This window comes from Phacochoerus africanus, chromosome 6, assembly GCF_016906955.1.
Source record: "Phacochoerus africanus isolate WHEZ1 chromosome 6, ROS_Pafr_v1, whole genome shotgun sequence".
Lineage (NCBI taxonomy): Eukaryota > Metazoa > Chordata > Mammalia > Artiodactyla > Suidae > Phacochoerus > Phacochoerus africanus.
Genome location: NC_062549.1, coordinates 91,540,405 through 91,566,547, shown reverse-complemented (window position 1 = coordinate 91,566,547; position 26,143 = coordinate 91,540,405). Strand labels below are relative to the sequence as shown.

At 44.2% G+C, this 26,143-nt stretch overlaps 1 pseudogene; it reads left to right on the top strand.

Annotated features, from left to right (window-relative positions):
* The window catches only part of LOC125128705 (thioredoxin, mitochondrial-like), a 40,367-nt pseudogene that overhangs the window by 7,495 nt on the left and 6,729 nt on the right, over nucleotides 1-26,143 (top strand).

Below are 26,143 nucleotides of genomic sequence, written 5' to 3'. Positions count from 1 at the left end.
CGATTTAAGTACAGACTCCGCTTGATCGTAGTGTGGGTGTACCTGTGAGCATACATCCTAGAAGTGGGAAAATTATGAGATCTCAGAGACCAGTTTGGGGTGCCTCCATAACCCCCAATTTTTATTTGTTTTCGCTTTCTAGGTTTTTGGTTATTTACTTTGTATGTATAAGTTTAGCCTCTTTCAACACAGGGGCTCTCAGTTTCTCTTCTATTCAAGTATTTAAACCTTAGCTCCAGGTTGACGACATGGTTTTAGTTTCTAAAGAAGTCTCTGATCTCCCTGAGCTAGTTTTATAAGCCAGATAAGGGCCACAGGGCGCTCCACTGACAAATCTTACAGTTCAAGGGCAGTCTGCCACATGGGAGGTAAGAAATGAAAATGAAAAAATTCCATGGATATAAAGTGAATGCCCTCTTCCTCTGGACTCTCAATTTAAAATCATGTCATTGGAACTTAATGGCCTTTATTGTTTATTCTTTTTATATTGAGCACAAGAGTTTAAGTCAAGAGCCTACAAACATCTGTCCTTGGCTCTCATCCAACACCTGGGCTACTACCAGGCAGTTGAGCCTAGCAGAGAAAAAATAAACAAACAAATGAATGCATGTGTGCATGAATGAAGTAACCATTGTTCTAGTCTTTTTGCTCGTTGTTAATGTCATTATTCAACCTGAGGCCATGATTGCAGGAAGGGTAGAAAGGACCTGGAGAGAAAAGGGAGAGGGTCACTGATCAAGAGAAAAGTCTAGCTGGAGTTCCCTGGTAGCCTAGCAGTTAAGGATTTGGCACTGTCACTGCTATGGCTCGGGTTCGATCCCTGGCCCAGGAACTTCTGCATGCCATGGGCGCCGTCACAGAAAAAAAGAGAGAGAGAGAGAGAAAGCTAGCTGATCACAATTTGCAGAGAATAGAATCATCTGAAAAGGTTTGCTGATATCAGCAGTTGTATTAATCCAAGTGATGCCAGAAAACCCAAAGGTCCAAGTGGATTTTTTGCACATACTCCAGTCAGATGTTAGTGTTCCTGCTGGGCAACTCCCCTTCAAGCAGTGACAGATGTGTGGCAGTTCCATCCTCAAGACCTGATTTCTAGCATCACCGCTGGTGTCAATATCCAACAGTCAGGTAAGGAAAAAGAGAGAGAAGGAAGAGCATCTGCTTTTTCACCACCTCAGCCTGTACAAGATCCATATCACATCCACACCTGTGCCATTGAAACCCAGCCCCATCTAGATATGAGGCAGTTTGAAAAGGTGACTCCTGGAAGAGGGGGCATGAACTTTTGGTGGGAAGTTAGCTTCCTGTGCGGTGATAGCTCTAGGAGGGCTCATCAGGATCATGTCCTGAAAATACTTGTTTAGGGAGAGAAATGATACTGGGAAAGAAGTCAAAGGGAAAAAGATCATAGGCTACCATCTCTCAAAAATCCTAGATGTGACCAGAATAAACTAGCCTGAGCCAAATTTGTGCCATCATTTCCAGAAGACCACGCCTCTCTTCTTTAATGCCTTGCTCCCTTCTGACATTCAGACATTCTTTCAGTGCTTTCACGGTGACCCCAAGCTCTTTGGTTGTTTTTGTTTGTTTGTTTGTTTGTTTTTGTTTTTTTTTTCCTGGCCTTTTTGCCTCTTCTAAGGCTGCTCCTGCAGCATATGGAGGTTCCCAGGCTAGGGGATGAATCGGAGCTGTAGCCGCCAGCCTACGCCACAGCCACAGCAACGCCAGATCTGACCCGCGCCTGCGACCTACGCCACAGCTCACGGAAACGCCAGATCCTTAACCCACTGAGTGAGGCCAGGGATCGAACCCACAACCTCATGGTTCCTAGTCGGATTTGTTAGCCACTGAGCCAAAACAGGAACTCCAACCCCAAGCTCTTTGGACCCTTCTCCTTAATGGCAGTTCTGCTCCATTCTCTCAAAACATTGCTAGATCACCAGCTAAACAAGAGCTAAGTTGGACAAAACTGAATTGAATCCTATCTGTAATTTATTTGCTTTTTTTTTTTTTGGTCTAAAAATAGAGCCGCATCTTCGGCATATGGAGATTTCCAGGTGAGGGGTCGAACCCCTGTGGCAACTTGGGTTCTGAGCCACGTCTGTGATCTACACCACAGCTCACGGCAAGTCTGGATCCTTAACTCACTGAGTGAGGCCAGGGATCAAACCTGAGTCCTCATGGATACTAGTCGAATTTGTTTCCTCTGAGCCACAACAAGAACTCCATATTTGCTTTTTTTTTTTTTTTGTCTTTTTGCCTTTTCTGGGGTCGCTCCCACGGCATATGGAGGTTCCCAGGCTAGGGGTCCAATCAGAGCTGTAGCCACCAGCCTACGCCAGAGCCACAGCAACTCGGGATCCAAGCCGCATCTGCAACCTACACCCCAGCTCAGGGCAACGCCGGATCCTTAACCCACTGAGCAAGGCCAGGGATCAAACCCGAAACCTCATGGTTCCTAGTCGGATTCGTTAACCACTGAGCCACGACGTGAACTCCCATATTTGCATTTTTTAATAGTCCTTGTTTTTATAACCTAAGACGGTGGAAACTTTGACCCCATGAAAGCGATGTAATCCTCTTATCACCATCCAATTTGGGAGAAATGTGACAGGGAGCTAGTCCATTGGATCAATCACAGTGCACAGGACACATCAATCACAGTATGCAGCTTACTCTAAGAATGAAGACAACCCACTAATAAAATAGTAATAAATAATAATAAAATACTAAAGCTAATAAGATCTGTCATTATCGTAGCACTTAATGGTTTACAAAGCCCTGTAATGTACGAATCCAAAGAGGAGTATGGGGAGTTTCTGTTGTGGCTTAGCACGTTAAGAAACTGACTAGTAACCATGAGGATTTGGGTTTGATCCCTGGCCTCACCCAGGGGGTTAAGAAAAGTGCGATGCTGTGAGCTGTGGTGTAGGTTGCAGATAGGAGTGCAGCCCTAAAAAAGACAAAAACAAACAAACAAACCAAAAAAAAAAGCCCCAAAAAGCCCCGGAGTATGAAATAGGTAAAACATATGATCTCCATTTTACTGATGAGGAAACTGAGACTCAGAGAAACTACATGACTTTCCTGAAGTCATACAACTCGTACAGAGCAAGTTACAGGCTAAAGCCACAATGCTTTCATTCCCAATTCAGTACACTCGGAATTCAGAGGCAATGGGCCCTTTCTTTCGATGTCCAATGTCCCCTGGGCATTTAGAAGTCTCTGCCTTTCAGATCATCTTCCAGCCAAAAGTAGCCCGTTTACCTGTTTTCCATTCGAGACCCATTTCCTTACTTTCTCTTCGGCGTGTATTACCTCTCGGGCCATGTTCTGATTATCCTCTTTCTCCATCTTGATTATTTTCTGATGATCAGTTACTGGGGGCAGGGGTTGGAGGGGGGAAGGTTCGTATTTTGATTGAAGTACCATGACCGATGTTACTGCGCTTTCATGTTAAGGCACAAGAAGCTTTCCACAGTTATTTCCCAAACACCTTTGCCGACCCCAGGGCATGACCCCGGGGCAGTCATGCACATTCTCCCTCCACTTTTTCTTTTTCTTTTTTTTAATCATGAAAGCTGACTGAACAAGCACTACACCAACAGCGCTGAATCGTGGCAGAAAAGCAGGTGAAGACCTATGACCTGACACGTACGGTTAAAAGAGGCCTGTAGTGATAAGCTTCAAAATGGGAATAGATTTGTCCTCAGAGTCCCATGCAAATCCGGTCTGTTACACAGCAGGGCATGTGTGGATTTGCCAGGAACTAGGCTCAGGAGGAAATCTACTTCATTTACTCCATTTTCCCACAATCTCTACTTTGTTCAAGACACTCTGTTTAACCTCATCCATATCCCTGCCTCCTTCCCACAGCCCTAATTCCTGTGCCTATTTGTCCCACAATAATCTCTGTTCTCCTTGGCTTTCCTTTCTTTTGTTCATTTCATTGTCCAGATTATTTCCTAATCGGTCATGCTTGATCTTGATATTTCTGCCCATTGCTTCCTCTCAAAATATACCATATTAAGGTTCTAAAAGTTTTTTCTCTCATGTCAGCTGCTCTAAAATTGAAGATAAGCTGATAGGACTGCAGTTGGCAAGTTACAGGCCAAATCCAGCCCGTGGTCCATTGTTATAAGTGTCCCAAGGTAAGAGTGGTTTTTTGCATGTATAAAAGATTATAAATCCAGAGATTAATAGGCCACAGAGACAGAAGGGCCCCTAGAGACTAAAATATTTACTATCTGACCTTCTAGAGAAATAGTTTGCCCACCCCCATTCTAGATTCTGAAGAACGTTGGGTCTCTCATCCACGCCTGTCCTCAGTAATCTTGATGATTCGAGATTCTCTACCCAGTTTTAAAATAGAGAACACTGGGAAGTACCTGTCGTGGCTCAGCAATAACGAACTTGACTTAGTATCCATGAGGACGCAGGTTTGAGCCCTGGCCCTGCTCAGTGGGTTAGGGATCTGTCATTGCCATAAGCTGTGGTGGAGTGGCTCAGATCCCAAGTTGTGTGGCTGTGGCACAGGCCAGCAGCTGCAGCTCCAATTCGACCCCTATCCTGGGAACTTCCATGTGCCGCGGGTGCAGCCCTAAAAAGCAAAAAAAAAAAAAAAAGACGCTATATTTCAGGGCCACCAACTGCAAAAAGGAACCCAAGGCCCCTAATGTCTTCCTTCAGGCCACAGGATCATTACCAGAGTTTAGGACATCTATTTTTTAATCTCCATTTGTTGTTTTAGGGGGAGAGTATTTTTGGTCCTAGAGAGCAGCTCCTCACACCATGGGCTTTGTATTCTTTTCTCTTTTTTTGTCTTTTTAAGGGCTGCACCTGCAGCATCTGGAGGTTCCCAGGCTGGGGGTCGACTCGGAGCTATAACCGCCAGCCTTTACCACAGCTATGGCACCACCAGATCCTAGCTGCATCTGCAACCTACACCACAGCTCACAGCAATGCCGTTTCCTCAACCCACTGAGCAAGGTCAGGGATCAAACCTGTGTCCTCATAGATGCTAGTCAGATTCATTAACTGCTGAGCCACAACAGGAACTCCCTGTCTTTACATTCGCAGTGTTTCTGGCCTACTTTGGAGAACCAGCATCCTTCTCTCCAACCAGGACAGTAAGAGAGAAGCAGGCGAGGTGGACCAGCACACAAGGCAGCAGGTAGGTCATCCAGGAAGAAAAGGCTCTGACTCATGTAGCCTCCTAGAGCATCTGAGGTGGTGATGACTGGATCTCCCCAAGCCGCACCAAGATTGAGACTGACTGATATCCTCCCCACACCTGAACCACCTCCTGGCTCTGCTCCTGACCCTGCTGGCAGGGTGAGGTGTCACTGAAGAACTGAAGAGCCTGGGAGGCCATGACAGCAGCGTCCCTGGGGTACTGATGGGTGTACTGCTTGTACTGCCAAGGCTGGCTGCTGCTCAAAGAGAAATATCAGCACCAATGTGTGCGTGAGTCTATAACAGCATATCTCAGGAAAGCCTCCACTACAAACCCTAACCATTATGGGAGGAAATGTGCTCTCTGCTGGCAAAAGAGGATGAAAGCAAGATAACAGACAACCAACAACATGCCGAGCAAGCTTTAGAGGCAAGACCTACTGAACTGTAGGCACACACCGGCTGTAGAACAAGCTAAACTTGCTTAGCCACCGGCTGTGAGATTAGATTTAGGAGACAAATAAAAATAGTAACAAACATACCAATGATAAGGTAGAAGGAGAGAGGCCCTTTCTAGAACGCTGCTCTTACTAGAATGTAAGATATCCACAGTGATTTTCACCTTCAAATACATTTTTATTAAACCTTTGTGACCTGCTAAGCTTTAAAGCACAGGCAGGATAAGACACTTATTCAGGATCACATGGTTATAAAAGGACAAGATAGAGAAAAGAAGAACAGGGAAAGATGCCAGAAAGAAGAGCACACATGCAATTAAACAGACATGGTGGTAGTAACGAATCCGACTAGTATCCGTGAGGATGCGGGTTCAATCCCTTGTCTCACTCAGTGGGTTAAGGATCTGGCAGTGCCATGAACTGTGGTGTAGGTCGAAGACGTGGCTCGGATCTGGCATTGCTGTGGCTGTGGTGTAGGCTGGCAGCTACAGCTCCAATTCAGCCCCTAGCCTGAGAGTTTCCATATGCCACCAGTGCAGCCCTAAAAAGACACACACACACACACACAAAATACATGCCAGGCAATTTCTCCTTTTTTTTTTTTTTTTTTTTTTTAATCTGCCTCCAACTTTGAATTTCTAGTTTTCTGATATTCTCAGCCTCCTGGGATACGCCTAACCATGACTATGTGATAAGAGGTATTCCTGTCTGAGGGTGGGGGCTACAGAAGGAAGAAATTAAGCAAAGGAAAATGGACCACCAAAATTTCGCTGGCCTCCGAGTGTCCACCCTTTTCCTTCACGGTGACCATCTCTGCAGGGAGGAACGTGTAATACCCCTGCCTCCAGGTTTGCAAGTCTCTGGTGCTATCAGTAGTGAAAATACAACCTAAAATTGGTAAAAATCACTTTGGAAAGCAATCAAGTCTACCCTGATGAGGTTGACTAGGAATATAACCTATGACTCAGCAACCTTACTCCCGAGTATAGAATCTGAACACTCTTGCACTATGAGATACTAGAATAATCCAGCAACACTGGTTATAAGAGAAAAACATGGAAACACACCAAATGTCCATCAAAGGCAGGGTGAACTAATAAATTGTGGTATGTCTGTGTCATAGGGCACTGTACATCAATGAACATAAATAAACTTTGTATGTCTAAGAACACGGATAAATCTCAAAAAATATAATGATGCAGGAACCAAAACGGCACAAAAGGATATGTGTCCACTTACATATAGTTAAAAATAACCAGAGCCAGGTAACATATTATTTAGGGATAGCTATAAAGGGTGCTAAGGGGGTTATCTGCTACCCCTGGAGGCTGGAAGAGGGGTACAATTGAGGTTGTTCCCTGAAGAGTCTTCAGAGGAACTGGCAGTGTTCTCATTTTAAGCTGGCTGGTTGGAACTTGGGTGCTTATTTTATGACCGTAATTATACATTTTAAACTGTTCCTAAGTTGTATATACATCCTTGGCTATGAATAATTTATTTCACAATAAAATATTAATGTAACCCAAATGCACATGGGGCCCTTAGGGGAGCCCCTGTTCTTACTCCACACTGAGCCCAGTAAGAGTACCAGTGTCAACCTTGACCATAGTAGAAATTTTATTAAAAGTTTTTGCAGAGTTCCTGTCATGGCTCAGTGTTTAACAAACCCAACTAGCATCCATGAAGACTGGGTTCGATCCCTGGCCTTGCAATGGAATTGCCTGGCATAGCCATAAGCTGTGGTGTAGGTGAAAGATGTGGCTCAGATCTGGCGTTGCTGTGGCTGTGGTGTAGGCGGCCAATGGCTACAGCTCTGATTTGACCCCTAGCCTGGGAACCTCCATATGCCTCAGGAGCAGCTCTAAAAAGCAAAAAAAAAAAAAAAAAAGTTTTATGGAGACGGAAATGAGTGTTATATACTATGCAGGACAGGCAAAACTTAAACTTTCCCTTTAGTCATCTTCATTCTCCCTTCTTTCTGCCGAAATGCTTTCTCCTTCTCAAATGTCCGTTTCCTCCAAAGCCTTTAAGAAGCCCGTCTAGAAACTACGACAATCAATTCTTGCCACCTCACATACTCAACTGTTCCAGCCAGCCCTTGCCCCCGCCCCCAGCATGATGGGGGGGGGGGGATTTATTGATACAGAATTTTGCATCTCATCAGAAAACTGTTGACTACCACAACAAACTAATTTCAGAAAAGAAAAGGCAGAGATAAGCAGATGAGATCCGTCCCTGCCAAAACAGAGTAAAAAGCAAAGGGTACTGACAAGTAAAAGAGGTGCTGAAGATCTTAGTGAATGGCAAAATTAGTTTCACATCATGAGAAACAGAATAGGTCCAATCATTTGTTCGCTCTTTTCTTTCTTTCTTTTTTTTTTTTTTTTTTTTGATCTTTTCAAGGCACATGGAAGTTCCCGGGCTAGGGATTAAATCAGAGCTACAGCCACCAGGATCCCAGCTGTATCTGTGACCTACACCACAGCTCACGGCAACACCAGATCCTTTTTAACCCACCAAATGGGGCCAGGGATCGAATCCAAGTCCACATAGATGCTCGTTGGGTTCAACACCACTGAGCCACAAGATGAATTCCTGTTCACTCATTCTTAGTTCATGGTTTCATTCCATTTTTTCAGTGAGAAAATAGAAGCCATGAATGTGGAAGCCCCACATCTTCTTACCTACACACCCGACTATTCACCTGCACTCATCACATCCTACCTTCTGCTAAGCAGAAAGGGACACTCCTCCCATCAAAGCTCATCCTTTGCCTGGGGTTCGGGATTCCATCTCTTCTTAAGCCCTAGAGGGCTTCAAGCCTTACACGAGCTCTTTCCTCCCCTGAACCTCCAACATCTCCCTCGCTCCTGCATTATCTTCATTGGTATAAAAACATCTTAAGAAGCTATCTCTCCTTAAGAATATAACAAGAGTTCCCATTGTGGTTCAGCAGTAATGAACCTGACTAGAATCCATGAGGATGCAGGTTTGATCCCTGGCCTCGTTCAGTGGGTTAAGGATCTGGCATTGCCGCGAGCTGTGGTGAAGCTTGCAATCATGGCTCAGATCTGGTGTTGCTGTGGCTGTGGTGTAGGCTGGCAGCCGCAACTCTGATTAGACCCTTAGCCTGGAAACTTCCATATGCCACAGGTGAGGCTCTAAAAAGACAAAAAAAAAAAAAAAGAACAACAATAATCCTTCATTGAACGCATCCCTCCATAGCTACCAGTCCATTTCTCAGCTCTCTTTCATAGCCAGACTTCTGGAAAGGCTCTTTAAACACATTACCTCCACTTCCAGAATTCTCATTCAGTTATGTGCTACTAAAATCTAGCCTCTGACCTCACCGCTCAGTGAAACTATTCTGCAAAGTTCCATGGACACTTCTAGGTCATTTTACTGACTTTCTCATGGTAGCAATTCTTCCTTGAAACACTTTTGTCTTTTGCTTCCAAAACCCACTTTCTCTCTTCATGGCCATTTCTCCTCAGTTTCCTTGGATGGTTCCTCCTCCTTTACCCAAATTCCATATCGTGGAGGTCCACAGAACTTGTCTAAGCACTCTTTGCTCTTCTCTCTACATTTTCTTCCCTAAATAACCTTATCAATTTCCACAGCTCTACATATGATCTCTAGGCGGAGGCCTCTTCAATTTACATGTAAAGAAGCCTCTGAGTTCTGCCGAGCTGAAAGCTCACATTCAGGTACCTGCCTGGAGCCTTCTCTTGGAAAATGTCCACACATCTCCAATGTAAATGGAATTCTCCATTTTCTCTTGAGGTTGTTTCTTTCTCCTTTTTCCAACTCTTCCCAGGTCAATCCGTGGCAATCTGTTACTCCAGTGAGAGACCTCCTTGGTTCCTTTCTTTCCTTCCTCATTCATGTGGACAAAATCTGATCAATGTTTATCTTTAACATCTAATCTCAAAACCTGTATTCCTCTGTCTTTACACCTTTGCATTATTCCAAGATAATGTCTTCTCCTTCACTGCTGATGGTACTGCGACAGCTCCTCATTCAACCCCTAAGTCCTCCCGTCTGAACTCCTAACTACGGGTGACATCTCTGTGTGATCTCACACCTGTGTCTCTCCAGGGTGCCCAGCTCCTTCTACTCCACCCACAGGGGCCTCATGCTGCCGTAACCTGGAGTATTCAACTCCCTGGTTCTCCCCTGTGTCACCAACTGGAAGAGGCTTGTGGTTCATCTTACCCAAAGTAGCTCCATCCATCAGTCTCCATGTCAGTCTCTTATTGCCTTCTACCAAACTAATTACAAACGATAGCTACTTCATCTAGGTACTTTTCTGCTGCACTCCTTTTTATCAGTCTCTCGTGCTTGAATAAACACATCATGAGGGTCAGCACCTCCTATGTCTTGTTTATCATTATTCTCCCAATTGCAAGCACAGTGACTGGCATCAAATCGTGGCCAGGTATAGCGACAGAAGCAAGATAATGACAAATTCCTCAAAAGCCCACAATAAAATAACCTCAGTATAAATGAATGTAACACCTCTTATGCGTCAGCCCTTGTGTTGGGAGACAGAAATAAGAGATAAGGAAATAGGGCATGATGAATAGCATGACGGAGGTACACACACACACACAGGGGGTGACAGGCAGACAAAGGTAGGGACCTGATCTAGATGGGAGCAGCTGAGAAGATAAGGCAAGAGAGGCTACACAGAGGAGTCTGACATTTCAGAAGATGTTTTAAGTCAACAAGTGAAGAAAGGGAGGAAGGTCATTCCAAGTGGAGTAAAGACATCAATCTGAGAAGACTCTTCTCCATCAAATGCCTCCAGCTGGAAGTGGGTGAACCCAGGGTTCTGCTTACACTCTACCTCCTAAACCTCCAGTGAAACAAATGTGCCACACTTCAAAATGTCATCTCATCCCAACCCTCCACCTCCAGGAAGTACTATCGAAATAAATTTCAGGAATATCTACTTAAAAAGACAAATTCAACACACCTGTAAGATGCACAGATTTCAAGCCAAAGTAACAACTTGGAACGCATTATCTGCAGGCAAGTTTGCTACGCTAACCTGAATGAGAGACACACCTGAGATGATGGCTGCTCTGTCATAATATCACTTCCTCCATGCTCAGTGAAGGCAGAGAACAGCCCAGAACTAGGTGGTCCGGGAACCTTTTTGAACTGTGTGTGTTAATGACAGAGAAGTTTCCATGGCTGTGCTTTTTAAAGTTTCTCTGTCACAATATTTAGAGTGTAAAAAAAAAAGGCAGGTAAGTAATATTAGCCAGAATCTGAGTATAATCATTAGTTTCTAAGATCTGTGGATTCACAGGTGTCATTTCTGAGTTACATTCAGTTAAATATTTAGTTAGATTTAAAGTGGCCCCAAAAATTTAATTAAAAAATCAATCAATAAATGAATAAAACACAAAAGTTAAAATTAGGAGGACCTTTAGGAATAATTTTCTTCACCCCCTCACTTTATAACTGAGGAGACTTAGGACTGATAGAGTAAGACCATACATGCAATCAAGGTGTCTGTGGTGGTTAATCTTATAAGCCAGGAGTTCCCGTTGTGGCTCAGTGGTAACGAACCCATCTAGCATCCATGACGGCACAGGTTAAGGATCCCCTGGCCTCACTCAGTGGTTAAGGATCTGGTGTTGCCATGAGCTGTGGTATAGGTCTCAGACACAGCCCAGATCCCGTATTGCTGTGGTTGTGGTGTAGGCCAGCAGCTGCAGTTATAATTCAACCCCTAGCCTGGGAACTTCCGTATGCTGCAAGTGTGGCCCTAAAAAGCAAAGAAAAAGAAAGAAAAGAAAAGAGAAAATTAATTTTATGTGTCTACTTGACCAGGCCAAGGCATGCCCATGTTTTTGGTGAAACATCATTTCTGAGTGTCTCTGTGAAGGTGTTTCTGGATGAGATTAACACATGAACCTGTAGCCTGAGTAAGGCAGATGGCTGCTCCCACTGTGGCGGGCCCCTTCCAACCTGTTGAAAACCTGAATAGAATAAAAGGCCAAGGCTAGGAAAGAATTCTTCCTCTCTGTCTCAAGCTAGAACATCAGTCTTCTCCTGCCTTCGAACTTGGACTTGGACTGGAACTAGATTATCTGTTCTCCTGGGTCTGGACTTCTCAGCCTCCATAATCACATAAGCCTAATAATCAAGCAATCAATATCCCTCTGTCTCTGTGTACACACACACACACACACACACACGCACACACACTACACATCCTATTGGTTCTGTTCCTTTCAAGAATCTGATGAATACAAGGGAACCACACACCCTACCTCGATAGCCTCCTCCAACCACCAAAGTCCCAGGGGTCCAAGTCAAACACCACCCATTAGCAGCATTTTCCATCTGGGTGCTGCCAGTTTCCTGTGTGACTCTGTGTCCACAGACATGGCCTGTCCCGAATCCTGCCTTCCCTCTCTTTCTTAAAATAATTGAGGTATAGTTAATTTACAATATTATATTAGTCTCAGGTATACAACATAATGATTCAATATTTTTATTATATTTACTTATTTATTTATTTGCTTTTTAGGGCCGCCGCACCCGTGGCATATGGAGGTTCCCAGGATAGGGGTCGAATCAGAGCTACAGCTGCCAGCCTACGCCACAGCCACATCCATGCCAGATCTGAGGCACATATGTGACCTACACCACAGCTCTTAACAACGCGGGATCCTTAACCCACTGAGCGAGGCCGGGGATTGAACCCACAACCTCAGGGTTACTAGATAGATTAATTTCTGCTGAGCCGCAATGGAAATACCTCAATTTTTTTATAGGTTATACATCACTTAAAGTTATTATAAAACATTGGCTTTATTCCATATGCTGTACAAATATCTCTTTGTAGTTTATTTATTTTATACACAATAGTTTGTACCTCTTAGCCCCCGACACCTAGCTCATCCCTCCTCTTCTCCCTCCCCTGGTGACCACTAGTTTACTCTCTGTATCTGTGAGTCTGTTTCTGTTTTGTTATAGTCTTGCTTTCTCTTTTCTTTGACTTTTCCATTTCCATTAAGCTTCTCTTTGCTTCTGCTGCAACCAGATTCATTTCCTCATGTAAAATAATACAATCAAATACTCCACAGTCACTGCAAGTTCACCGAATTGCTCCCAGCGTTTCATCTGCTTTTTGACCCATCATTAGACCACTTACGAGTTCGTTCCCATGCACACCTAGCTCTTCTCCTATGACCTGTAGAAAAAAATACCACTTGTCAGTATCCTAAACCTCCCCTGTCTCTACCCTTTCTCCACGTCCACACCCCAACCCCCAGAGTCCAGTCGCCACCTGTGAGTCTTCTCCAGGTGTGAACCCAGGCTGCTAGTCACTACTGGAGAAAATCAGTATATAAATTAATGGTAACAAACTTTATCTGCGTTCTCCATGCTGCTCCACAAACATACAGTGTTTCCTACTCCACGTTGCATTAATAGTCACTTCAGGATTCCTTCTTCAGAGTTCCCAGGTACTTGATCTCTCAGCGTCTACTTCTCTTTCCAAAAACTACTCATGTTCTACTTCATAGAAGATAGGCACCCACTGGGCAGAAACTCCCTCAGCTCTCCACCTGTGGTGGGTTGAACAGTGGCCTCCCCCCAAAAAATATGTTCAGGTCCTAACCCTCAAACCCTGTGAATGTGACCTTATTTGCAAAAAGAATCTTTGCGATGTAATTAAGTTAAAGATCTCAAGATGGGCTCATCCCGGATTTTGGGTGAGTCCTAAATCCAATGGCAGGTCTCTTGACAAGAGAAAGGCAGGAAGAGTCTTGAGACACAGAGAAGCTGGCCACGTGAAGACAGAGGAAGAGGCTGGAAATATGTGGCCCCAGACAAGGGACCCCTTCAGGGGGAGCAAGACCTGATGAGACCCTAGGTTGGACCTCTGACTTCCAAAACTGGGAGAGAATACATTTCTGCTGGTTTTTTGGTTTGTTTGTCTGTTTTTTGTCTTTTTAGGGCCGCACCCGAGGCATACGGAGGTTCCCAGGCCAGGGGTCAAATTGGAGCTGGAGCTCCAGGCCTACACCACAGTCACAACAACGTAGGATCCAAGCTGGGTTTGGGATCTATACCACAGTTCACAGCAATGCTGGATCCTTAGCCCACTGAGCGAAGCCAGGGATGGAACCTGCCTCCTCATGGAGGCTAGTGAGAGTCATTTCCATTGAGCCACGACGGGAACTCCCATTTCTGCTGTTCTTACACTGCCCAGTTTGGGGTAGTTCATTTTGGCAGCCATAGGAAGGTAATAAGCTGACACTACCTGCATCCACACCTGCCCCAACCCCCTTCTCTTCAGTCACATCTTCAGTTACAATAGCAAGGGCGGAGGTCTCCTTATTTACATCTGCAGCCAGGCTGTGGATCCTACAGGAAGGCCTTGTGATTAACAGTGCAAGTCTCAAGTCAGATGCCTGGGCATGAGTCCCAGCTCTACCGCGTCCCGTGTCACCTCGGTACCTACCTGTGCCTCGGTTTCTTCATCTCAACAGAATGGGATCATAACAATAGAACTTCTCAGAGAGGTGGTGTTAGAGTCAAATGAGACAACGCTCTTAGAACAGTTTCTGCACAAGGAAAGGCACGATCAATTTTCTTTTTCTTTTTCTTTTTTTTCTCTTTTTAGGGCCACACTCACAGCATATTTAAGTTCCCATGCTAGGGTTTGAATCAGAGCTACAGCTTCTGGCCTACACCACAGCCACCACAACACCAGATCTGAGCCACGTCTGTGACCTACACCATAGCTCAGAGCAATGCCGGATCCTTAACTCACTGAGCAAGGCCAGGGATCGAACCTGTGTCCTCGTAGATACCAGTCAGGTTCATTACTACTGAGCCACAACAAGAACTCCAATTTTCATTTTTTATTATCTCTGGCTGCCTTCTCAGGGACTAATCTAGTGAGTACTTCTTGCTTCTTGACTTATTCTTTCAGCTTTTCTTTATGGGATAATTTCCATGAGTATTTAAATGTTCTCGACCCTTTCCCTTCCAAAAAACAAACATCACTCCCTCAATCATACCTCTCCCGCCAGCTCCCACCCCATCCTTAAACTCCACATCACAACAAGTATTTTAATTTTCTGCACTCACGCCTTCACCTCCTCACCCCTACTCACCTGTGAACCTGTGAAATCAACTCCGTCCCTCCACTGGGCCTGCCCTTCACGAGGTTGCCCATTACCAAATTCTAAAGAAAACACTGGTCATTATCAGCAACCTCTGCCACCATTACAAAGCTTCCTTCCACTGGCTGTGGTACCAGCCCTCCTGGTGGTCTCCCAGCCTCTCTGGCCGGTCTCCCATGCCAGCCTCCTCTCCATCGATGATGCCTTAAATGCTGGGTTCCTCGGGGCTTCTTCTTAGCTGGTCTTCATTTCTCTACCTTCTGTGAGATATCGACCACTCCCAAAACAACAATGTACTTTGAACACATTGGTCACTCCTAACTTGTATCTCCAGCCCAGACTCCTCTTCCGCGCTCCCGGCTCGTATATCTAATATCTCACTGATGTATCTACCCATACACCTTAGATATCTCAAATGCAACATGTCCAAGGGGCGAATACTCCCCTTCCTTTGCCATTTTGAGACTCAGCATCTTGCCCAGGACTTGCTGTCTCACTAAGTGGCATCTCCATTCACCCCTTTGTTCAAGAAAGCTAGGAGCCATCCTGGATGCATCTCTTCCCTTGACCTCTTATAGCCAATTTCCAACAACTCTTATCCATTCAACGTCTTAAATATCTCTCAGATCCACTCACTTCTCTCCTCTGCTGGCCTCATAAAAGCCAATGCCACATCACACATACCTCTAAACCGATGACCCATTGGGGATTTCCCTCTAGACTTTCTCCAAATTTCAGCTAGAATGATCTTCCCAAAATACGAGTGTGGCCACCCCTGCCCCCATACACAGACACACAGTTAAATTTTTCCACTGCTGGTATTGCATTTATAATAAAACCCAAACTCCTGAAAAGGATTTATTAGTCCCTCCGAAATCTGGCTCACAACATTTGGGTCCCCTCCCATAACTCGCCTGCTGTCTTTTTTTTTCTCCCCTTTCTCCATGGCTTCATACCACTTCTTCCAGGAAGACCTCCATGACTCTCCAGCCTCCAGACAGTCCATGACATTCTCTGTACTTCTTCCAGCAGGGAGCTCACCAGAACATGTTGGGATGCCGTAATCAATGCCTGCTTTCCACACTGCACAGCAACGTTCCTGACACACGGTCAGCACTTAACAAAGATTGACTGAGTGAATGAACAAAAGCTGCTTTTCTCAGTACTTTATATAGGCATTTATCTAACTTCCCTATGAATCATGACTGAATTTGTATATGTAAAATGACCATAATTAAGAGTTACTGACTGAACTAAAGGAGAAGAAGAAATTAGAGTGACTTATTCCTGAATTCTCCCTTAGAGTAGTTAGTTAGTTCAGAGGAAAGGAATTATTTGAAGAAAACCTAGAAACTGAGAGTAGTTTAATGGTATGACCTAGAGACCTTGGAGGAAAGGTTTTAATGGCATTGTATTCACATTAAGATAGAAGATGAAAAGGGACAGCTGTAAATGAGGGATTGGCTTGGAAACTATGAAGAAATACATATTTTAGTTTAAGAATTCTGGGGGTGGGAGATGGAATTTAGGATAGGAAGCTGTGGACAGCATCCAAATTTGAGCGATGACTAAATGAGACACATCCTACTCTGGACAAAGCTGGATTCCATCATTTATACTTTCTATACCTTTAACCAATAATCTACTTCTTATTCATGCTGTTTCAGATAAGTCTGATATTTTATCTCTCTTCTTTCCTATACAGATCACAAATGAGGTTTACAGACAATAGATGCATCGAAATGAGATAGATGCAATCTTTGGGCAAGATCAAGTCAGAAAAGAACACATTTTAATGTTTGGGATTTGACACACAAATAAAAAAGTAAAAGAGTGCCTAATAAATGCAACTCACATGTCATGAGACAAATGCTGTATGCAAGAACACTGACTTTTTAGAGAAGAAATGTTTTAGATTTTGCGTTGGAAAAACCTGGCAGGCTTTGTTAAGCAAGGTTTCCAGCAGGTGGCGCCCTCAACCAATTAATGCAAAACAAGTGACTGCTTACACACCTACATTTTCAGAATTAAAATCACCTCCCTTTAGAGAGATGCATATTCTGATCACACACTCAGGAGACGGTGGAGTCCATGCCCTCTGTGGAACGTATATACATGCACCTAGCTACATTCCTCCTCTGGGGAATAGAGTAACACTACATTTTGGAGGCTATTATTAACAAGCCAGATATACAAACATATAGGTATGTGCATTGGATCTGCTTCTCAGAGCCGATCCATCACCTCCAAATGGTTCTTTACCACCATCTAGTAAATACTCCATATTTCTCTGGTATATTATCTCTCTTTCTCCACAATAACTAATCCAACTTTGCATTCTCTACAAACCTCCAACATCCTCTTTTTCCTAGTTATTCTCTGAGGATGACATGACTATTTACTTTAAAAGAAGGAGGAGGAGTTCCCTGGTGGCTCGGTGGGTTAAGGATGTGGCGTTGTCACTGCTGTGGTTCGTGTTTGATCCCTGGCCCAAGAACTTCTGTGTGCGCGCACGCGCGCACACACGCAAAGGAGGAAGAGAAACGGAAGGAGAAGAAGCCATCTCCATCATCAAGTGAAGTTTCCTTGTTTTCCAGGTGTTAAACCTACAAATCTACATCTGCTGGCTCTCCCGCTACCAAAATGAATCCTTTCATGGTATTCCACATCCTATTCCCCTCTCACTCTCGTTCATGCTTTTTTTTCTCTATTTCTCTCTCTTGACCCTTCAAACACTCTATTTCAATGATTCCCTCCTCAATGGTTTTCAAACAGCTCACGTCTCTCCTACCAAATAAAATAAAATAAAATAAAACAGATGAAATGGATGGATGTATAGATACAAGTTTGGCCGTTAGGTTAGTCACTGTTGAACTAAGTGATGGGTACATACTACTACCACTCTGGAATTTATTTCCCTTTGAAATTTTCCACCATGAAAAGTTTTAAAAATAGAGACACCAAAAAGATGCTCTTGTTTGGCTCCTCCTGCCTTCCAGGTCACCACCAACAACCCCCTTCTTGGCCAAACTTCTAAGAGGTGCCTCTATGCCCTCCCCCCACAGCCTCAACCCTCGCCCCTGCAGTCCACTCCAGTCTGGTTTCGTGCCCTGATAATCCACAGAGAGTGAAACAATTCTCACACTGACTTCCATGTCACTTAATCTAATGGATGTATTGAGCTGTGATTGTTCTTGACTTCTCAGTAGCAACGTGGTACTGGATCACGTTCCTTCTTGAATGCTCCCTCCCTTTGGGTTCAGAGATGATAACATTCTGGTCTCCCTCCTATTTCTCTTTCCATTGCTTCTCTCTCCCTCTACGGGTGCTGTTCAGCACTGGAGTTCCTTTTCGATCATTCTTGGGTCCTTCACCACTCTACACTTTCATAGCCTTCATTCACACTTTGGGCAGATTCATGCTTTTGGCTTCAGATTCCACCAATGTGCAGATGACTCCCCAAACCAAACCAACGGTTTAAACCCTGACCCAGTTCTCAACTTCATAGACCCTCAAAATTAGAAGCTCAGAGCTGACCTTACCTACCCTGAACCTACTTCTTCCTGGGTTTCCTATCTTGGTCAACAGTGTACAAGCCGGAAATCTTGGAGCCTTCCTTGCCAACTCCTTCTCTTTGCATCATTCCCAACCTGTCACCAAGTCCTGCACATTTTCGTTTCTAAATATTTCTAAAATCCATCTCCTATCTATACCACCACCGCCACCACTCTCCTCCCAATCCACACTAACCCCACTTCTCACTACAACTGCTGACTGCTATTCAGCTGCAACATCTACCCTGGCGCCCTTCCACTCTGTCCTCAGAGCAGCAGCTGGAGCGATCTTTTTCTAAAATGCGAATCTAATCGTGTTATTCTTTGGCTTCAAGCCCCTTCCACGGTTTCCCCTGTTTTTCAGATAAGGACAAGACCCCCTACAATCATGACAAGGCCCTGGGGTCAGCCTCCCGCCTCTCCACCTTCATTTCACGCCACTTTATACCTTCCTCTCTGTAGTCAAACCACACTGGCTCCGCCGCCACTTGTACTCCCTTCCCCCACACGTCCATGCTCCCTGTTGCTTTGTCTGGAAAGCGCTCTCCTGCACTCTTTGACCGGTGAGTTCCTACTGATCCTTCAGATTCAAGTCAAGACACACTTTCTGGAAGAAGCTTCTGTGACCTCTCCCAGGAGGTCAGCTCCCTCTGCTCCACACAAGCTCCGCCCCATCAACCTCTCCTTCATTCACAGTCACAGTTCTACAAGTCTGTGTGTGACAATCTCTGCCTCTTTTTGCTCAGCATTGTATCTTAGCACCTCGTTCGGTGCCTAGCACATAGTAGGCACTAAATAAATCTTTGGAGAATGAGTAACTGAATTAATGTCCAGTCCCTGTCAGGTTTCTATCTACTAACCTGCCTCTAGGCTGTCTGCCCCTGCATCTGAGTGGATACTCAGGAGTCACAAATCTATCTATAATATTAAAATATATTATTTTATATATATTATAATATATTATAATAATATATTATATTATAATATTAAAATAATATTAATCTGTGCTTTTATAACAGGTATATGTCAGGCTTCCATATGTGGGAAAGGCCAGGAATCACTTTTACTATAAGGTTTGGGGCCAGATAATTATTTTTGTACTTAAAAATGCAGATATAAAGAAGTAGGACCCAAAATCTATATTAGCATAAAGTATAAGACTTCAAAGAAATATACTTGGCAAAAGCCACTTTAGGCTCTGCTTCCTTAAGTAATCACTTTCCTCCACTGTTAAGGGTACAGTTCAGTACAAAAAATTTTTTTTTCCTTTTAGGGCTGCTCCCACAGCATATGGCAGTTCCCAGGCCAGGGGTCAAATCAGAACGGCAGCTGCTGGCCTACACCACAGCCATAGCAACACCAGATCTGAGCCTCATCTACAACCTACACCACAGCTCAGGACAACGCTGGATTGCCGACCCACTGAGTGAGGCCAGGGATCAAACCCGCATCCTCATGGATACTAGTCAAACACATTTCCGCTGCGCCACAATGGGAACTCCCAAGTACAAAAATGAGGGATCCGAGCTGCATCTGAGACCTACACCACAGCTCATGGCAACGCCAGATCAGTAAGTCAGACAGAAAGAGAGAGGCAAATACCATATGACATCACTTATATGTGGAATCTAAAATACAACACACAGGAGTTCCCGTCCTGGCGCAGTGGTTAACGAATCCGACTAGGAACCATGAGGTTGTGGGTTTGGTCCCTGCCCTTGCTCAGTGGGTTAAGGATCCGGCATTGCCATGAGCTGTGGTGTAGGTTGCAGACGTGGTTCGGATCCCGCGTTGCTGTGGCTCTGGCGTAGGCCGGCGGCTACAGCTCTGATGAGACCCCTAGCCTGAGAAGCTCCATAAGCCGCGGGAGCGGCCCAAAGAAAGAGCAAAAAAAAAAAAAAAAAAAAAAAAAAGACCAAAAAATAAATAAAATAAAATAAAATACAACACAAATTAACATATCTACAAAACAAAAACAGACTCATAAACACAGAGAACAGACTTGTGGTTGCTGCGGGGGTGGGGGAAGGACTGGGAGTTTGGGATCTGCAGAGGCAAACTATTTTATATACGATGGACAAACAACAAGGTCCTACTCTATAGCACAGGGAACTGCATCCAATATCCTGTGATAAATCACAATGGAAAAGAATATGAAAACAAATATACATGTGTATAACTGTATATAAAATTTCTACTGTACATACACTCTGCTGTACAGTGGAAGTTAACACATTTAAATCAACTGTACGTCCATAAAATTTTTAAAAAATAAAATAAAGTTCTTGAGTGCAACATTAAAAAAAGGGCTGTTAGAAGATCGTGCATAATTAGAAAAGAAAAATGTTTTCATATTCCTTCAAAATAAGCAAAATTGGTTATAAATTGTCTGTTATTTTGGATGGTACCATTTCCCTTCTCAAAAGGGGGCTATAGATGTAGCAAGAGGAAGAGGATTATTAGGAGTCGTTCGTGAGTCCCAGATGATGCTTCTTTGAGACTCAGGACTGCGCTTGGGTCCATGGCAGGGAATACTCTCAGAATGTGCCCTGGCCAAAAACACAGCAATCAACCTCTGGTCTCCTATCTCCTCTGAGCCCCATGGGAGTTTGTCTTTAGTCTCATCCCACCTTCTCTGGATAGACATCCTTGCCCTCCTACCTGCCTTTAAAAGCCCTGCGTTGCTCCTAGCAGAAAAGGCTTCACATGACCCTCTCCTTAAATCTTATGAAATCTTGTTCTCAGGGCTGGACTAAGGATTGCTCCGAGGTTTCCTTGCTCATACCCCAGAGAAAAATCCAGTGAGCTCAGGGGAGACAGCATTTTTGGAAGGTGTGTGCTATCAAAGATACATTATGCATTTCTTATTTCCCCTATCACTCCACTACGCCCAAGCATTTTCAAGGGACAGAAACATGTGGTCCATGGCTAACGCCCCAGAACCTCACACGTGATCTTCAAGAAACTAGCTTGAGGCATGCAGTTTGGAAAAGGCTGGTTGGAAAAAAAAAAAAAAAATCCGTAACAAAGGAAGCTAGTAGTTTTTTTGCACCTAGGATATATCTAACTATCCAGACCTGTTTCCATTTTCTCTTATTCAATTTTAGATATTATTTGGCTCATTTTCTAGATGAGGAAGCCATGGCTCAAGAAACGGAGGGCTTAGCCAAAGTTTTACAGGTAAACAGCGAGACTGCTGAGGCAGACCCAGGGCCGTGTCACTCCACGTCGTTGCTTCCTCCACGAGGAGATGTTTCCAGCTCCTCGAATCATAAGACCCTGTGTCTCACCCATCCTCCTCTCAAGGGAACCATCATGAGAAAACATTGCAATTACAGAAGCAAAAAGACATAGCTTCCAAGGAGAACACAGAGAAATGTAAAGACATTCTGTTCCATTATAATTTATAGAAACTGCTAAGGACATAAACACTGAAAACATGTTTAGGGGAGTTTAAGTTCCATTACTTACGGCTTTTAAATACAAACAAAATGAACATTGCTGCTTGTAAGTGGATCATTGTAACGACAATAAATAAAAATAACTAGTTCCTAAACAAAGTATAAATGATCCCTGCCGGGCTAGTTCAGGGAAGATAAATCTTTTTTTTTTTCTTGTCCACACCTGCGGTATACAGCAGTTCCCAAGCCAGGGGTCGAACCCCAGCCACAACGGTGATGTCAAATCCTTAACCTGCTGCACCGAAAGACAACTCTGAGAGACATAGGTGGACACTGTAATAAAACCCTCCACTTTTGGTGGAACCAGTGCCACCACCTAGGAAACACAGGGCCACACTCTGCTGCTTCTGAAAGGTATTGGATCCAGCAGACCTGCAAACATTCCCCTCTTCCCCCATCCAGTCTATTCTTAACCAACAGGCAAAATGAGTCTTTTAACACATAAATCAGATTCCACCATTTCTCTGCTCAAACCCAGCAAGGATTTTCATCAGCATGAAGAAAAGTTTGGCCCACCAGCCTTAGGTCAGCCCCTGTCAGTTGGTCTGCAATTGTCCTGAGGTCATGGATTGAAATTTTGGTGGAGTATTTTTGTTTGTTTCTCTAATGGTTGGGAACCACGACTAGCCTCAGAGAGGAAGGGCAGCTGGGATTTGTGTGTCCTGCGATGTGCAGGTGCCTCTCACACAAGGAAACCTTGCCCCCTGTTGTGCACTTCTTTTAAATGACCTGCTGAATGGCTAGTTGTTGGTATCTGGACCTAGAGTCTATCTCCTTTTTCCATATAAATACAGTTTTCTGTATGGTTTAAAACTTCCTAAAATATTCAGGAATGCAAAATGCTACACCTTTTGCAAGAAGATTTAATTTGTTTTGATCATAAAATTATCAACAAGTGTGCACCAGTCTGGAAAAATCACAACACTGCTGGTGATTGACATTCCTTGTGATAGTTAAAACATCCCTGCATTTTTTTTGCATATATACATCACAGCTGTTGTACTGAAGGTGATTCTTCATATAGGTGTAAGACTGCTAGAGTGGCCTTTATGTATTAAAACACACAGTATTGGAGCTCCCTGGTGGCTCAGTGAGTTGGGGATCCAGCATTGTCACTGCTGTGGTGCGGGTTTGATCCCTGGCCCAGGAACTTCTTCATGCCATGGGCTTGGCCAAAATAAATAACTTAAAATATAAATGTAAAAAACATAAAAACATAATATAGGAGTTCCCATCATGGCTCAGAGCAAGCGAATCTGACTAGTATCCATAAGGACGCAAGTTCGATCACTGGCTTTGCTCAGTGGGTTAAAGATCCAGCATTGCTGTGAGCTGTGGTGTAGGCCACAGACATGGCTCAAATCCCATGTTGCTGTGGCTGCGATGTAGACCAGCAGCTCTAGCTCCCGATTCAACCCCTGGCCTGGGAACCTCCATATGCTATAAGTGCAGCCCTAAAAAAGAAAAAAATAAAAGAAAATAATAAAATAAAATAAAACATAATATAAAATAAAATACATGGTATTTATTACAAATTTATTTCCTTATATTACAAAGAGGATATTATATTGATTTGCTCTAATTATGTGCAAAAAGTTGTACTTGTGCAAAAAGTTGTATTACCTATAAATGCCATTGCAGGATAGTAAAGGCAACGTGAGGAGATACTGGACTTGTTACACAAGACGGAGTTTGCGTGAACTAACTACGCAAACTTGAACGTGACTCTCCACTCCAGACACAATGACCTTTGTGCTTTCCCTCAAAGCCAGCGTGCTCACCTCAGGTTCTCTGGTCTTGCTGTTTTTTGGTTGGGAATATCCATCTTCTGGATCTCACTAAGCTCTCTGGCTTCATTCATTCTTCACTCAAGGGTCACATCCTGGGAACGTCTTTCGTGACCACCATGCTTCGCATCACCCTACATTTCACCATCAGTTCCTCCAGCCAGGAATCTCTACCTACAATTCCATCATGATATTATTGACCTATCTCTTCTTTATCTCTGCCACAGGAATTTGCACACCATGAGGGAAGCTGGCTATGCTATTTTGGGTCCCAGGGCCTGGAACGTGGAAAGTGGCACAAAGCAGGGTACTTGATAAATAAATGTAAAGTGGATGAATTAATGCATGGAGAGACGGCCTGTGTTCCTGATCGCCAGGAGCTATGGCTCTTTCTCTTTCCTGTCTACATAATTTATAGCCAATCCAAGTCAGCATTAATTCTCTCAAATATATCCATCAGATGCCAGCTGTATTTCAGGCAGTGAGAATACAATAATAAATAAGACATCTCCTGCCTGCATACTTTATAATCAACGATCCTCTTTAGCACCTGTAAAGTATTTGAGCCCTACCATGAAGCAACTTTATTAAAAAAAAAAAAAAAAAGACACCCATTTTGACTTTCTGAGTATTTTTAAAATACAATAATTAGGCAGTCATAAATTAAAGTTCTCTTTCATGTGTTGAGAAGAAAGTCGTTATCCCAAACAAAGGAATTTTTACCAGTGTGGAAAATCTTTCCATCTTGATATCCTTCTTCATGTCCCCAAGACATCCCGCTCCTCAGAGACTGAGGGGGTCAAAGGCTAAGTGATGTCTGAATAAGTGGCAGCTCCTAGTTCCCTTCAGGGTGCAGCCAGCAAGGACCTCTACCTATCTGACTGAGATGAAGCCACTCATCTAAGGCACAGAGGGGCCATCTGCCCTTTGAAAGACTCCACCAGTTAGAAAGTCCATTCCGTCCTCTTTGTTAAGGTAGGGGAATTCAGCATCAGCCCCAGCTGGTGGCATATAGCTCCTCTGAGAGGTTTCCGGCAGGGGCTGATCATCCAGGCCCTTTTATTTCTCTGCTCTTTGGCCAGGCACCTTTCCACCTGTTGAGGAAAGAGACAAAAGCAAACCCCAAACTACCAATATACTTGCACAGAGCTGTCCAATGGACATTCCCACTCCTCTTATATTTGGAGGACAGACAACAAAATTTTGTTTTTATAAATGAGTAAGTTAAAGTTCAAAGAGGTTTAGAAACTTGGCAAAGCTGTGACTGACGCCAAGGTCTTCTGATTCAAAGTTAGAAAATGGAAATCATTGGCTAAAATCAAGCATGGAGGATAATCTGTGGGGTTGAATTCTCACTGGTACAGAACTTCGCCTAAGGCGCTGGCTATGTTGCACCCTGATCAAACACTTGAACAGATCCCAATGCAGTGCCTCCTTGGGGGTACACATCTCTTCCCAGTTCCCACAATTTCATAAAGACCACCATACTCCTAGGAGTTTCCATGGTGGCTCAGCGGGTTAAGGACCTGATGTTGTCTCTGCGAGAATGTGGGTTCCATCCCTGGCCTGACTCTGGGTTAAGGATCCAGTGTTGCTATGGCTGTGGTGTAGGCTGCAGCTGCAGCTCCAGTTTGACACCTGGCAAGAGAACTTCCATATGCCACAGCTTCATAAAGAAAAAGAAAGACTATATTCCTACATTTTTTTTTTCAGTAAGAAGAAAAAAAAAAGACTATATTCCTAGAAAGCTTCTAGAACTAAGAAAGCCTTGGAGTGGGCCATGAAGGCCTAGAGGTCTATCCTTGCCTTGACCTTTAACAGTGATAGAGGGACCATCATCTTACTTTTCAACACTGTTACCATTGAGCAGCACCTTGATAACAGAATGATGCAGGGGGGACTAGAGAGATGTAAGAAGTATTCTGGATTATGGTTGAAAACTCTGATATGCCCTTTCTCTAACCCTCTCCCTACAATCCCCTCCTCCCCCCCTCCCTCCCCCTCCCTACACCCCCCCTCCCACCACACACACACACACACACACACACACATACACACACACACACACATAGACCAATTTTCCCTTTCAGGCCTGACCTTAAAGCAAAAAGATCTTGCATAGGCTGAACTAACAATAAAAGGCTCCAGAAGGAGCTGCCCAGGGAATTCTGGTCCACACCAATATGGGCATAGCCATGGGGCTAGCAGGAGATAGTTAATATCTACTGGTATCCCCCCACCCCCCACCTCCCCCAAAGTAACTCAGAAAGGTAAAGCTGGGTTGGATCTTACTGAAAGGATTCTAAGTCCCTTGGAGGTACGGGACTACTTCTAAACAACTGTGGGTGCTTCAGTTGGCTACAAACAGGCATGTGGCCTAAAGGCTAAAAATCATCTCTTTCTAGGGTCCCCCTGTCTGCCCTGTCAATTCCCTGCATCTTGGTATGGTTTGAATTATCCTCTCTCATCCCAGCCCAGCTTCCTTAGGGCACAAGGGCATGGCTGGCTGTGTCCTCTGGTGGCCCATCCAGGTCCAGAGCTCCGTGGGGGAGA